Consider the following 14,691-nt stretch of genomic DNA (forward strand, 5'->3'; position numbering starts at 1 on the left):
TACTTTCTTTTTACACATGGCTTTCATATAGGAACTTGTGCATAGCTTGATCATATAATTAGCAAATTACAACTAATACTTTATTGATGTTTAGATAATAGCATGGCAAAGCAGAGGTTGCCTCCCCATGTCCGTGGAAATCACAGCAGTAATCAAGGATATTCAACAAGAGACACTTATTTTAGGTATATTCCTTTTCTTTATGTTGAACATTTGTACAATATAATCTAATAATGCCAACGCATCTTAATACTGCAATCATTTTTGTAGTAAACAATATTTTAGATTGAGGAAAAAGCTAAGTTGCCATTTTCACATTGATTCTTTGGGTTTTCCTCAAAAGAAAAGGTTGAATTTGGAAGAATTTTTTTAACGCTTACTCTATGAAATTTTCATGACTTTGACCTAGCACTTATCTTCATCAAACCATAGCTCTTTTGATATTTGAAGCATATCCTTAGCGTTTCAATCCTTTTTACAATCTTGCATCTGCTAGTACTAGAAAAGTTCATCTAAGGGTTTTTCATAACCTCCTACCAGTTATGAGAAACTTTTAGGTGATTGAAAGATTGATTGAAAAAATGGGTGAATTTATCAGAATTGATGGGCTCTAAGGATAGATATGTGAGAGTTAGTTAATTATGGATTTATGTGAGCTTATTTTCTATTTTGTCAAGATTTTTCTTCCTTGGATCTTTTGGATTCAATTTATTGATTTGGAGTTTGTCTTTTAAATGTTTTTGAGAAAATAATTGGCCTACAAATTAATGGAACACCTTTCAAAGAGTTTTGAGTTCAACATAAAATAATGCAAAATAAAACACTAAGAAATTGATAGTAGAACATGTTTTAGGATCAAACTATTGGTTAGAATGTGACCCAGGTTCAAATTCTTCCCCTACAGTAGAGCTATCTATACCCAAAGAATACATGGAAATGTTCTAATATTACCATGACATTTAAATTCAATGTTGATATAACATATTATGAAGGCAATTTACAATCTTGAAAAATAGCTTGATGGGCACAGATGACCATTAGACTGAAATCCTGGTTGTAAGTAACTTACATCTACTATAACAAAAATTTCAAGTTGGATGCAACCCACATCTTCATTTGCAAATTTTAAGCTTTTGATAGTTGCAATGACAAATATTAAGGTTGCCTAACGAACCAAATGTACAATATAATCTACTTTTGCAGGATGTTAGAGAAATCACGCCTTGATCTTGTCATTAATGCAAACCTCACAAACACCCACTTTAATGACTGCCCCATAAACTAACCCAAGGTTTTACCCCAATAAAAAAATTCAAAGGAAAAGAAGTAGGAAAAAAAAGTCATTTCAAGAATTGAACTCTGGGTACAATGACTTACCTTTTTAGAATCCTTGGGGTGCAACTAGACAGATCCATCCTTGATCACCAAATCAAGGGCATTGAGGACCAGATACTTAGTCTTCTCAGTCACATCCAATGTAATTGCCAATTTCCCATCAAATTTATAGGCATCTAAATCAGCCTGGAGTTCCAACTCATAATGCCACGAAACTCCTGTCCTAGGTAATCTGGGCAGGCCTTTAAACTACTCCATATTCAAGGGAGGCCTTGGCTGGTTTTGAAACTATGACCTTGCATAGCAGATGGCCCCAATAAGCAAAGCAATTGCAGCCACAGTCCCCTAATAACTAATATTTTCCAATAAAAAAATCTTCTTTTCCTTTCAAATTCTTGAACGCAGCTATAAATTGTAGAGGCAAACAACCTTCAATTGAGATTTCTAAAATCTTATAGCAAATTTCAGTCATTTATTTTGAGTAAAATCTTCAATTGAGATTTCTAAAATCTAGAAAGAATAGCATCAAGTTCTAACTTTTCACATTAAATTCGTAACACAATCCCTAGATTAGAGCAATTCAAAGGCTATGGGAAGTTCGGGAAGGAGAGGAAGGCAACTACAAAACAAATCATGTTACCCACCTATTACCCACAATTTTCAACAATACCCTACACGAGAATGAAGAATGTGAAAATTATTTCTATCCAGGCTTTTCTTTGTTATGACCCAAGTTGGTCGAAATTTCAACCAACATGGGTAAACTTAAAGACATTTTTGACCAACACAGGATGAAAACTTTTTTTTTAAAAAGAAATCATAGCATTGGTCAAAATTTTTGGTAGAAAAACAAGTGCAAATGTACTAGTGTATCTATTTTCATGCATGTCTTTAATTTCATGTTAATTAGATATGTTAGATGCATGTGATTAATTTCAGTTAAAAGTTTTAGAGGTTAAAGGTTGATATTTCTAATTCACTTACCCTGTCTCAGAAGTATTCTTCCCACTTGTAAAATTCCAGCAATTGGTATTAGAGCCAAGTTCTTATAAGGAGAAGCCTTACACCTTGATGAAAAGATCTAAAAATGGAAGTCTAAAAGCTTGGGAAGATCATAAAGAACCAATAAATTGAGATACGCCTCATTCTACATTCTTTGGAAGAAGCTAGGGAAGAACTAAGGAAATCCTTAAAGAGAAGAAGAGAGATTTCCATAGCTAAGAATGATACACAATACAAGGAGATTTACACCTCAAAAGAATTTGAAAATGGAGATTCCAAAGAGTTTGATGTAGCACTAGTAGACCTAATGGAAAAGAATAGAGCACAAGCATAAGAGATCAGAACTCTCAAGCTTAAACAAGAATTTCAAGCCATGATGCTTTGTGAAGTGACTGAATAGAAGAAAAGAGCCATTGAAGATAAGGCTATGATAGAAGATGACAAGAGAAACCTTTTCAAAATATTGGAGGAAAAGTCAATTGAGCTTGCAAGAATTTCCAACATGTAGCTAGACACCCTAAGCTAGATGATGAATGCACATCATGAACTAAATGTCAAGGACATTGAGATCTCCACATTGAAGATGTAAAATGAACAACTACAAAATGACCTAAAAAGAGAGAAAGAGATTGTAGAGAGCTTCAAAAAACCCAATGAAGCCATCAAGTACATTGAATAGCTACTAAAATCACCAAGAGCCAGCAATGATACTTTAGGGCTAGGATACACCAGCACTGAAAAAGGAGAGTCATCCAAGACTATAAAAGAAATAAGTGACAAAGGTAAGAAGACTAAACCTACTTGTCATTTTTGTGGTTAAAAAGGACATACCTCTAATGTGTGTAGGAGCAAGAATGCCCATCAGCATGACAATCCCAAGAAAATGGGTCACTATCACAAGTGCAACAAGCAAGGACATCAAGCACATGATTACAAGACTAGAACCATTAGAACACCAAGATTTGAAGGTCACTGCTAAAATTGAAAGAAGTATGGACATAGAGCTTTTGAATGCAAATCAAAGCCTATGTGGACACCAAACCAATCAGTAAAGACCAAAAATCATGGATATCACTACAATTGGGACTACAACACTAGGCATAGCTATCACTACTGTCAAGAATATGGACACATCCTTGAAAATTGCATAAGAACACATTTTAGTCAAAACTACAATAGATGGTTGAGCCAAACTACATGCTTTAGTTGTTTGAAGACTGGACACATTAACAAAAATTTCCCAACAAGGTCAAAGGCACCCAACTCAGAGTTCAACAAAGGAAAAGAGAAGGTAGATGTTGAACACATTAGAGGATAAATAAATAAAACATGAAAGAAGAAAGATGGAAGTAGCACATCCAATGAAGGGATCACTTCACCCAAAAGGTCAAGTGGTCACACTTCATCCAACTAAGAAAAAGAAGGTATGTGGGACTAATATTTAACATTTTATCATACATCAGTTCCAAGACAAGTAAGTACTAAAAAGGAGAGATCAGCATGAATAAAGATGCAAAGTTAAAATTTCAAGTGTTGTCAAGTTGCCTTCAGATGCCAAGTAAAGATCTAGTACATGTCGAGTTCTTCGCCAAAGTTAGTAGAAGCTGAGTGATTAGTTGCAACCTAGTTGAAGCCATGTAAGGAAAACTCCAGTATATGCCAATTGGTGGAAAGGAAATGGAAGCCGAGTAAAGCAAAATTGCTTAAGGAGCTGAGTGGACAGTTTTAAATGCACTAAGCATTAAATGCTATGAAATAAGGGTATATGATCATGTTTTGAATCATTCTTCACCACTATGAACAAAAAAGAAAAGACGAGAAGAGCACAAAACAATTTCCAAGTAGTGTTCCAAGGATTTGAGTAGATTTCAACAAAGATTTAGCACAACTTCATTGATTTCAAAGTATTTATACTAAGTGATGAGCTACCTAGTTTCAAAATTTCTTTGTATTGAAACCTTAGATTGCACAAATGGCCTCTAGTTCTAGGAAACCTTAGGAGGAAGAGTTGTTTGAAGTTTAATTAGTGTCAAATGAAGTTAAGCAACTTGATTTTTGATCTATCCCTGAAGTTTCCTACAAGAACAACATAGCTAGAGCCCTATCTATAATTCCTCCTAAGGTAGTAATGGTGTAAGATATTAGGAGATACTATAACTAGAAAATAGGTGTCATTGGAGATATGGAAATTAGGGAAGCATATGATAGATTGTGTGAAAATAGAGTCTTGAAGGAAGAGTTCCAAATCGTTGAGAGGAAGGACTTAACCTGTGTCGTAGAGTTCCCTACTATTTTTAAGACCGAATGGATTAGAATTGTACTCAATAGGATTCATGATGGTAGTTTATGGTTAGAAGATGGGCCAGCTAAGATATCAAAAAGGATTGTTCATAGGGCAACAGGGTATCCAACCCTAGATCGGCCTAAAACCCTAAGGAGTGACTCCAAGGAAGCTATTAAGAAAAATATTGGAACCAAGTGGAACAAGAGAGGCATGACCATAGATACCATTAAGGATCCTCTTATTTATTTTGTTGTTAGAGTCATTTCCCACAAGTTTTACCAATCTAGTAGACTCAACAGTGTTCCATGTATTGCAATAGATGTTGGATACAAACTTGTTAAAAAGGATCATACCTATGACCTAGAAAAATTAGCAAATCAATGAAAATTTGGGAGCTATAAGAAGAATAAAGGGAGCCCAATGTAAATTTGGAGTAATTTTGATATGTATATTCTTCTATGCACATAATGAATTCTCATCTTTTGGAAAGGTTAGTTGGAAGACAAAGAGGTCCATAGTAGCCTAGGTGAATGAATACATTAAACAAATGGGGGCAAATTTTGAGACACTCATGACCAGTTATTTTGAAGATTTCAAGAATTCAATAAAGCAGAGACTTAGGATTCCAGTCTCACTTGTGGAGAAGCACACAAATGATATTTATTTTCTTGTTGGCATTGATTACACCTACATTCAAACAGCCATACCAAGGGTAAGATGGCTTAGACCACTTGGGTATGAGATAAATATTGATCAAACATCTATAGCAATAACAACATTGTTAGCAGAGGAAGTAGATAAGAGTGCCCCACATTTTGGCACATATGATGTAGTAAGATCCAAAGTAGATATGGAGTTAAAGACTACTTCTACACTAAAGAAAAAGGATAGACTACTGAAGAAGCTCAAAGAAAAATTTGGAGAAGGCACAGCAGAGGAAGAAGAAGAAGAATAAGAAGATGGAGAGGAAGAGGGGCAAGGACCACTAGCACTAACCCAAAGCATGGGTGAAGATGTTGAAGAAGAAGAAGGTGCCGAGAAAGAAGAGGAAGCACCTAATGTAGAGCCAAAAAAGAGGAAGGCACAAAAGCAACCTGCTACATAGCCTAAAGGAAAGAAGAAAATAGTGAAGCCAAGCCCAAAAAAACCCACCACAAGGGTAGATACTAGAGCTAAAAATAAGGTGGCCAAAGAACAAGAGAAGAAGAAAGTCAAAGAACAAGGAGGGCTAGTAGAGAAAAAGAGGAGAAAATGTGTGGCACCTCTAGAGTCAGATGAGGAGAGGATAAAGTTTGATGATAATGAACAATTCAAAGTGGTAAGTCACAGCACAAAATTAGATTTGGAAAACATCTATAACAATATTAGGGACAATTTAGACTTGTTAGAGCTAAAAGGCATTGATTTTAATAAGTTGACAAGAGAAGAGGAAAACATAGTGGAAGAGTCAATTTACACTATGATGGCCAAGGTCAAGAATACTCCACTTGAATTGGATAATACTATGCCTAAGGAGCTATACTCCATTGTAGAAAATAAATGGCATTATTTCCTAAATTTGGAGAAGGAAATAAGAGAGTCAACATTGGCTCGTGTAATGCTTGACCTCACAAAAGGTCAATTAAGCAAGGCAACTAAGAAACATGGGAGAAAATTTGCACCCAAATACATAGCATTTAGTATTCTACAAAATAAAATAGAAGATGTTGTGAACAAGTCCACTCTCATATGGAAAGTGATTTATGGCCTTTAGATAGTCAAGGAAGGACAAGAAGACCCCTTTGAGGGAAGGAATAATGATAAGAAAGAAGAGGAAAATGAAAAGAAGGAAGAAGGAGAGAAAGAAAATGAAGAAGTTACAGTGGAGAAGGAAACACAAAAAGGTGATATGAGAATAACTAAAGAGCAGTAACAAGAATAGAGTGTGCAAGACACACAACTACCACCACCTAGTCCTCCACATTAAACACCTATACCTATAGAGACAATAATTGTGAAGGATGTTCCTAACACCTCTAGTCAAAACATCAACCCATTGACTATAGAGGATCTTAAAAAGATCCTTCACCAAACTACTTTGCAAGCACAATTGTGTACCAATCCAGTCTTGGTGAGTGTAGAGGAACTACAGAAGCTAGTAGCTGAGATAAATAAGGAGAAGGTGAATCCATAAGAACCACCTTCACAAACTCCAACAGCTACAAGTAGACAACCACAAAAGCAACCAACACAAGATGCATTTGCTAAGGTTGATTCCATAGTCACAATAACTTCAACTACTGAGGAGCAAGCAAAGGAGCAAACAGGATAGAAGGATACCTCTGCTCCTATAGCACAAAGTCAAGGTGCACCTCCTCTAATCACTATAATTGATCAAGGTAGAACTAAAGAAGACAAGGAAGAGGAGAAGACCCCTAGGGAGAAAGAAAAAGAGGCAATACAGACATTGGTTAATTTTCCTACTACAGGGACTCCCACTGGAACAATGTAGTAGTCAAGCATTGATGCAGTACCATTGTAAATATCAGCACTAGGCTCAAGCTCTACCAAGGTAGCAATGATACTTCACTATGGAGACCCTGCACTTGATGAGGAGATAGTCATACCAAGCTATGACTATAAAAAAATGAACATAGAGAAAATCAATGAAGTGCAAGAGGCACTGAAGAAGAAGAAAAAGCAAGAGATACTCAAGAATTAGTATAGGCAAAGGCAAGCGCTAATTGAAATCAAAGACATCTTTCTTGATGCATTCAACTTGCAAGTACTTGATGAGACAAAGCACATCATGGAGCAACTATCAACCATAGTGGACCAGGTACAGCATGAAGACCTAGATACCAATGCTACATTGCTTGAATGGTCTGAGAATAAATTCTAGATGAAGGGAAATGAGAAAATATATAATGAAATAGCACTTTCTCAAGTAGAACTGGCTAATAAGGTTGAAAAGGTGAAAGTAGTACTTGAGAACATATTCTCATTGTACTCCAAAATGTGTGATTCCTCATACTTCACACAAGAAACAAGCTAGAGGATATTCAGCTTAGAAAGGAACCTCAAGGTACCTCGTACGTAGCTACCAAAGAATCCAACTTAAAGTGAGAAGCATTTTGCTACAATGCTTCACACACAAAAGGAATTAGCTATACTCACAGAAAATGAGGCTAACACCAAGTCCAAGTTGATACAGATAAAGTCTTCCATAACCCCTCATATGGAAGTTTTGCACAATGAGATGGCCTATGCAGAGAATGTCTTGAAGAAAGATCCCAATTTTTCTACATTGGAAGGCTTGGTACACCTTGTAGTAGAGACAACCATCCAGCTTAAAGCACTAGAAATTGCATTAGACAATGGGATGCTGCCCTAAAGATCATTATGGAGGTAAATAAATCTTTTTTGGCTAAATATTTAATTCATTCATAGAACCCTTTGACATAAGTGTCAGAAAAGGGGGAGATTTAATAAATTGAGGGAGATACCCAAGGGAGATAATAACCCAAAGTGGAGATACCCAAAAGGGGGAGATAATAAAATTTTGAGTTTTGAGGATAAATAAGGAGATAAAGCCAAAAGGATACAAAAACTGCAAGGGAAGATGTGTGAAAGGGGGGGTAGAAAAAAAAGTAGATAGAAACTGAGCATACAAGGGAAGGAATGACAAGGAAAAGATAAAGAGTATCAGAATAATCAGCATGAGACAAATTCAACATAAGGGACTTTGGTTATAGAAATGGCACATCAGCTCAGGGGGAGTTACAAGTTTTTGAGGTATATACTCTTCTACAAAATTTTGAATAGGTTTTTGAAGTTTTGTACATATGCAAAAAAAAATGTGTATTATACTCATAAAGATCATATTCATAATGTTTAGTTAAGTGTTTTTGGCACTCATGTCAAAGGGAGAGATTGTTGGTCGCAAATTGGTTTTGACAATTGAGTTTCAACACACTTAAGAAAATTCTAAGGATGATGTCGAGTATAATATAGATGCTGAGCTATAGTATGTGTTGAGCCAGAAGTTTAATAGGTGCTAAGTTATTCAAGTGTCGAGAAAGTTTCAAATGTCGAGTGATAATTGATGCCAATTTAGTATAAGTGTTGAGCAAAGTATAGGAGCCAAGTAATGTATAGGTGTCGAGTGAGATAGAGTTACTATAGGAGCTGAGCAAGACAGAAACCTATATGTGTCAAGCACTAGTAATCAGTAAGTGCCAACTAACACAAAATTAGCATATGAGTTTGTGCTTTCACAAACTTAGATGTAAACCATTTTTGAGCCAACTCAAGATTAATCTTGAAGGATCTAAAAGATAAGATCGAATCTATTACATTTTCTATGTGATCAGCATGCAACCAATCAGAAAAATGGAGAAAGTGTGCAACCAATATGGAAATATGGAAAGAATTGAGCGAGAAAGATGGATGAATCTTGATCATAGATTCATACCTAACCCTAAGTCTCAAAGCCTTTATAAGGAGATTGAAACCCCATAATTCAAAGAGATGAAGTATGTAAGAAGTCATGTGGGAATGCATGAAATATTTCTAGTGAAGTTTTGAAGGAAGAAAAAGGGGTGTAAGGACTTAGAGGAAGAGTGGCACTACAAAATCAAGTTGATTAGAACAAAGCATCAACACTACAAATAGAGATATATCAAATCAAGAAGGATCAAATTAGATTGGATAGAACAAGGATTTGGAATCAGCAATTGAAGATTTTAAGTTATTAGGTCAAGACATTCTACTATACTTTCTAACCATTGTATTAGGAGAATGAAAATCCTATGAAGATAGATTGGCTTAACAGCTATTTTTTAGAACCTTTAGCGAGGTGTTAAATCCTTTAAAAGGATGACATTCCAAGTGAATGTTTGTAAATCCTTTAATCAGGTCACTTTTAAGAGGGTGTAAAGCCTTTACCCAGGTAGGCCTTTCATAGGGCAGACCATTGATGGTGGTCAAACTTTGTAACCTTAACCAATTACATATTGTTGCAGTCATAATCTGTGGGTGTCATCTCCACCCCAGTTTTACCTTCTCATTTTGGAGGGTTTTTGGGTGACCAAATCTTGTGTTATCTATTTTCATGCATGTCTTTACTTTCATGTTAATTGGATATGTTAGATGCATGTGATCAATTTTAGTTAAAAATTTTAGAGGTTAAAGTTTGATACTTTTGATTCACCCCCCCCCCCCCCCCCTCCCGCTCTCAAAAGTATTCTTCCCACTTGTAAAATTCCAACACTAGGATGATTTGGATAGCTAGGTTTGCCCTAGGTCCTAGTTAATCCTTTTCTTCCATGCATCATTCAATGTATCAAGTTCATAGTAAATAAATCTTTTGTAATCCTCGGGTTCTTTGTTGCTCTCTTCTTCACTCTTTTTTGCAAACTCATCAATTCTCACATGTGCACTTTCTATAATTTTATGAGTAGAAAAATTCAAACATTTGTATGCTTTACTTCTATAGGAGTATCCTATGAATATGCCTTCATTACCTTTAACATCAAATTTACCTTTCTTGGATTCTTTCAAGATATAACATTTGCTACCAAATACTTTCAAGAAACTTACATTAGGTTTGTAGCCATGCCATAATTCATAAGGAGTTTGATTTGAGTCTTTCTTCAACTATACTATGTTTAAGGTATGCACTGCAGTACTAATTGATTCCTTCTAGTATTTGATAACAACATTTTTTTCTATCATCAATGTTCTTGCACAATCCATGATGGATCTATTCCTTCTTTCAACTATACCATTCTTTTGTGGTGTACTAGAGGTTGATACTTGTCTCTTAATTCCTTTTTCAATGCAAAATTCATTGAACTCATTGGAAATCAATTCACCACCTCTTTGTGATCTCAAACATTTTAATTTCTTTCCAGTTTCTTTCTCTACTCTTGCCAGATACCACTTAAATTTTTGAAATGCTTTAGACTTTTCTTTTAGATACATTACAGTCATCATTCTAGAATAATCATCAACAAAAAGAATGAAAGAGTATCTCCATTATAACTCTCTATTCCAATAGGTCCACATAAGTCTGTATGAACAAGCTCTAAGACTTCTTGAGAATGATAATTCTTTCTTTTTTGAAACTAGTTTTTCCCATCTTACCAATCTGACAATTTTTGTCTTGACCCATATCAAGTTTCCTCAAGATAGGAATACCTCTTACTCTTCTATTTTTTCTTATCTTGACCAGATTATCAAAGTTCACATGACATAATATTTTGTGCTATAACCATCTTTCTTCTACTTGAGCAATAAAATATGAACTTTCATTGAAATCTAGGTAGAATATATTACCTTTCATTTGTTTTCCAAAACCAACCAAATTTCCTTTTCCATCCAGCAATTTGACCTTCCCATTAATGAATTCTACCTTGAATCCAATGTTATTCAACTATGCCACACTTAGTATATTATTCTTTAGTCCTTCAACCCAATAAGTATTGTCATATCTAAGTTCATTGGTTAATGAGATACAACCTTTCCCCTTTATACAACAAGGTTCATTGTTTCCAAATCTCACACTACCACCATCATAATGTTCTATGTGTTCAAATTTTGTTTTATCACCAATTATATGACATGAATAGCCACTATCTATAATCCATGTATTATTTTTTCCTACATGAGAAATAAGTGTCATTTTATCTCCTTCATCACCAGATTTATCTTTTACAGCAATATATACCATTTCATCTTCACTTTTATCAGAATCTTTTGCCATAAAACAAGATTTCTTACCTTTGTCATTATAGTCCTTGTAGTTCTTGATTTCTTTGAAATCCTTCTTTCCTTTGAACTTGTTGTGTTTCTTCTCATCTTTGTCTTCTCTTTTTGGGCACCTTGTAGCAATATGTCAAACTCTTCACAAGAAAAGCAGATTAGAGGAATCTTCCCTTTGTACTTTCCTCTAGCTTTGGAATATTTCCTTGCAAGTAGGGCTCCAACAACTTCAAGATCACTATTTGAAATTTCTTCCTCCTCTTCACTTTCTGATTGATTGGCTTTTTATTTCTTACCCATTTTCTTGAGTGAAAGCTTCGCTTCAAATGTAGACTCAATACCTTTGGAACTAGGGACATAGTTATCATAGTTATCCAACTCAAAAGTTATCAATCTTCCAACTAGAGCATCCAAAGTTATATTGCTATTTGGCTCACATCTCATCTCTTTAATAGAAAACACTCTAATTGCATAGATAGGAAGAAGGGTTCTGAGTACCTTGCTTACAATTATTTTGTCATCAATGTCTCCTCCAAATGCTTTGATTGCACTCACACTTGCTTTAATTTGCTCAACATATTTTGCAATGTTTTCATCTTCTCTCATCTTCATCTAATTAAATTATCCTATGAGACTTTTGAGACTTTTGGCTTTAGCTCTTCTTACATTATCATCTCCTCCATAGATGACTTTTAGTTTGATCCACATATCATAAGCTGTAGAACAACTTTTGAATTCATTGAATTCAGCATAATTAAGAGCAGAAGCAATGTCATTCATCATGATGTTATGATTTTTCTTTTCAACAATTTCTTCAACTGATAATGTTCCAGTAGGATTCTTGTATTCACTATCAAGATATTTACATGAATTGCTGATACTTACCAAATGTAACCTCATAAGTTCTTACCATGCTACAAAGTTGTCTCTGTTCAGCTTGGGAATCTCCCTTTTGTAAGACATACTGATCTTTAACTTAGGTCCTTGAAAACTTCTCTACAAGCACCATAAGCTCTGATACCAATTATTGGAAATATAAGAGGAGTAACTAAGAGGGGAGGGGTGAATCAGTTACCACAAAAATAAATCTCAGATCCCTTAGATGTTAATACAAATCAAAACTCTATGTAAGTTGAACTCTATTGTAACTCAACAAATACACAAGCACACAGTTTACACTAACAAATGTTGTAACTCAGTAAACACTAAAATAACTCACAAAATTCTTATCATGAAAATCTTAAGATATTATTTGTCATTGATATTACTTTAGCTTAGTTGCATACACATAAAACAAATAACATGAATACAATTGACACCAAGATTTAACGTGGAAACCCAATTTGGGAAAAACCACCAATTACAACTAGTTACTAATTTTCACTCTTCTGAAGTGAGCCCTATTAGGAGCCAACCCTATTAAAGGTTACAAAACACACTGTTAGGTGTGACTCTATTAGAGGATTTAATCACCCTATTAGGAGTAGCCTTGTTAGAGGTCTTTAGACAATTCAATAGAAATATCACCTTGTTAGAGGATTTACAAATAGTTGTTAAGCCAACTCTGTAAAGAGATTTAGATTACTGCTATAATGGTTAGAGAGTAACAATGAGATGACCTAATTCCTACTGCAATTGAATTACTTATTATAAATCTCAATTCTAGCTTGTATACTTGATCCTTCCTGATTAAATGTATCTTTGCATCTCAACAAGGATATTCTACTTATCCTTCTAATTTATTTCCTCTAAGAATCATCAAATCTTCAATATATTCCACACATTCAATCCTCAATTTGACCTTATATTTATACCTTATACATTGTCAAGTCATCTTGAATACAACTTAGAATAATTAATATTTATCTCCTTAGTCAGCTAGAACCAACAAACAAAACAAGAAAATCCTTCGTTAGTTGACCCTGCTTGGTAGATACTAACTCAAAGAAATTTTTTTGTGTTAACCAAGTGAACTCAGTTAACATTGCATATTCACAAAATTCCTTTGGTAACTGAGTGAGCTTAGTTAACACTAGTTCTATCCAAAATTTCCTTCATTAACCAAGTGAGCTTTGTTAACACTCAAGTTATGTAAACTTTCCTTTGTCACCTGAGTAAACTTGGTAGACATTGTCTTCTGAACTAGGAAAACTCTGGAATTCTTGGCAAACACAGGAAACTATCTTCAATACTCGAGTGAGCTTAGCTTACACTAACTGGAAATGATATGACATTTTTTGTAACATCAAAGATAATACACAATTAATCAATTGTTACCAACACTTAGACCACGTAAGACATATATTATGTGATTGAATAGGTCAATAGGAGTTGTGTCATGCCCAAAATTTACAAGACAAAACACAACTATTTTTTTTGAAGGATAACTTATGAAAAGATGTATAGAACTACACATAGTAAATTAGGTTATCGTAGTTAAGATTCATAATATCTAACTTCTAGACTTCCAAGGTTCCAGCATACTTCTAGTTCCATAACTGAGGTGGTCCTTACAAGATTTCATGACATAGCACACTATTGGATATGGTTTGAATCTAACAACAAGAGTAGGGTTATGATAAAATTTATCCTTGTTAAATTACATATGATTTTTTTATAGTCATATCATGGTTTGACTATAGTCTATTTACGTTGCCAAGGAATCATAGTGCCAAGGTGAATGCCATCCTATGTTACTTTGGACACATGGGGTAGATTCACTAACGATTGTGTTGCTACCCTTCCCTTGGCTAATGTGCCATACTTACTTCTTCAATTAATATTATATATTTATATATGTGAATAACAATTATTATAGTTTTATATTATGTTTTGAAGTGTTAAGCATTGGGTTGGCAACTCTCCTTGAGGTACAACGATTTAGTTATATAACTCAATGATATCCTTTTGCTCGATTATGACCCCACCCAACACTTAATATTTATCTAACTTAATATCCATACTGACCCTACCTTCCGTGCATCCCCAATAAAATTGATTCTCTGATAGATTGTGTTAGGGTGGTGAATACCCCTTAAATTTATTATGTATGTATGCATACTAGTAGATTTAGTACCATTACATGGGTATACACCTTACATATAGGTATATAGCCATATATACAATTTCTACCTAGGGTCTAATGTATAAAGGACCAATAAACTAGATGATAAACACATCCACTTGAAGTCATATAATTGGTTCATTTTCATTTTTGTATACTAATGAGGTATATCCAGCGCTAATTTCCAACCTTTAACAAGATCTACCTATGATGATTAGATCATAAAGTAGATATCCATTACTCTTATATATTTGTCTTATAC

This window comes from Cupressus sempervirens, chromosome 11 (assembly GCF_028749045.1).
Source record: "Cupressus sempervirens isolate cs-2001-9-10 chromosome 11, ASM2874904v1, whole genome shotgun sequence".
Taxonomy (NCBI): Eukaryota; Viridiplantae; Streptophyta; class Pinopsida; order Cupressales; family Cupressaceae; genus Cupressus; species Cupressus sempervirens.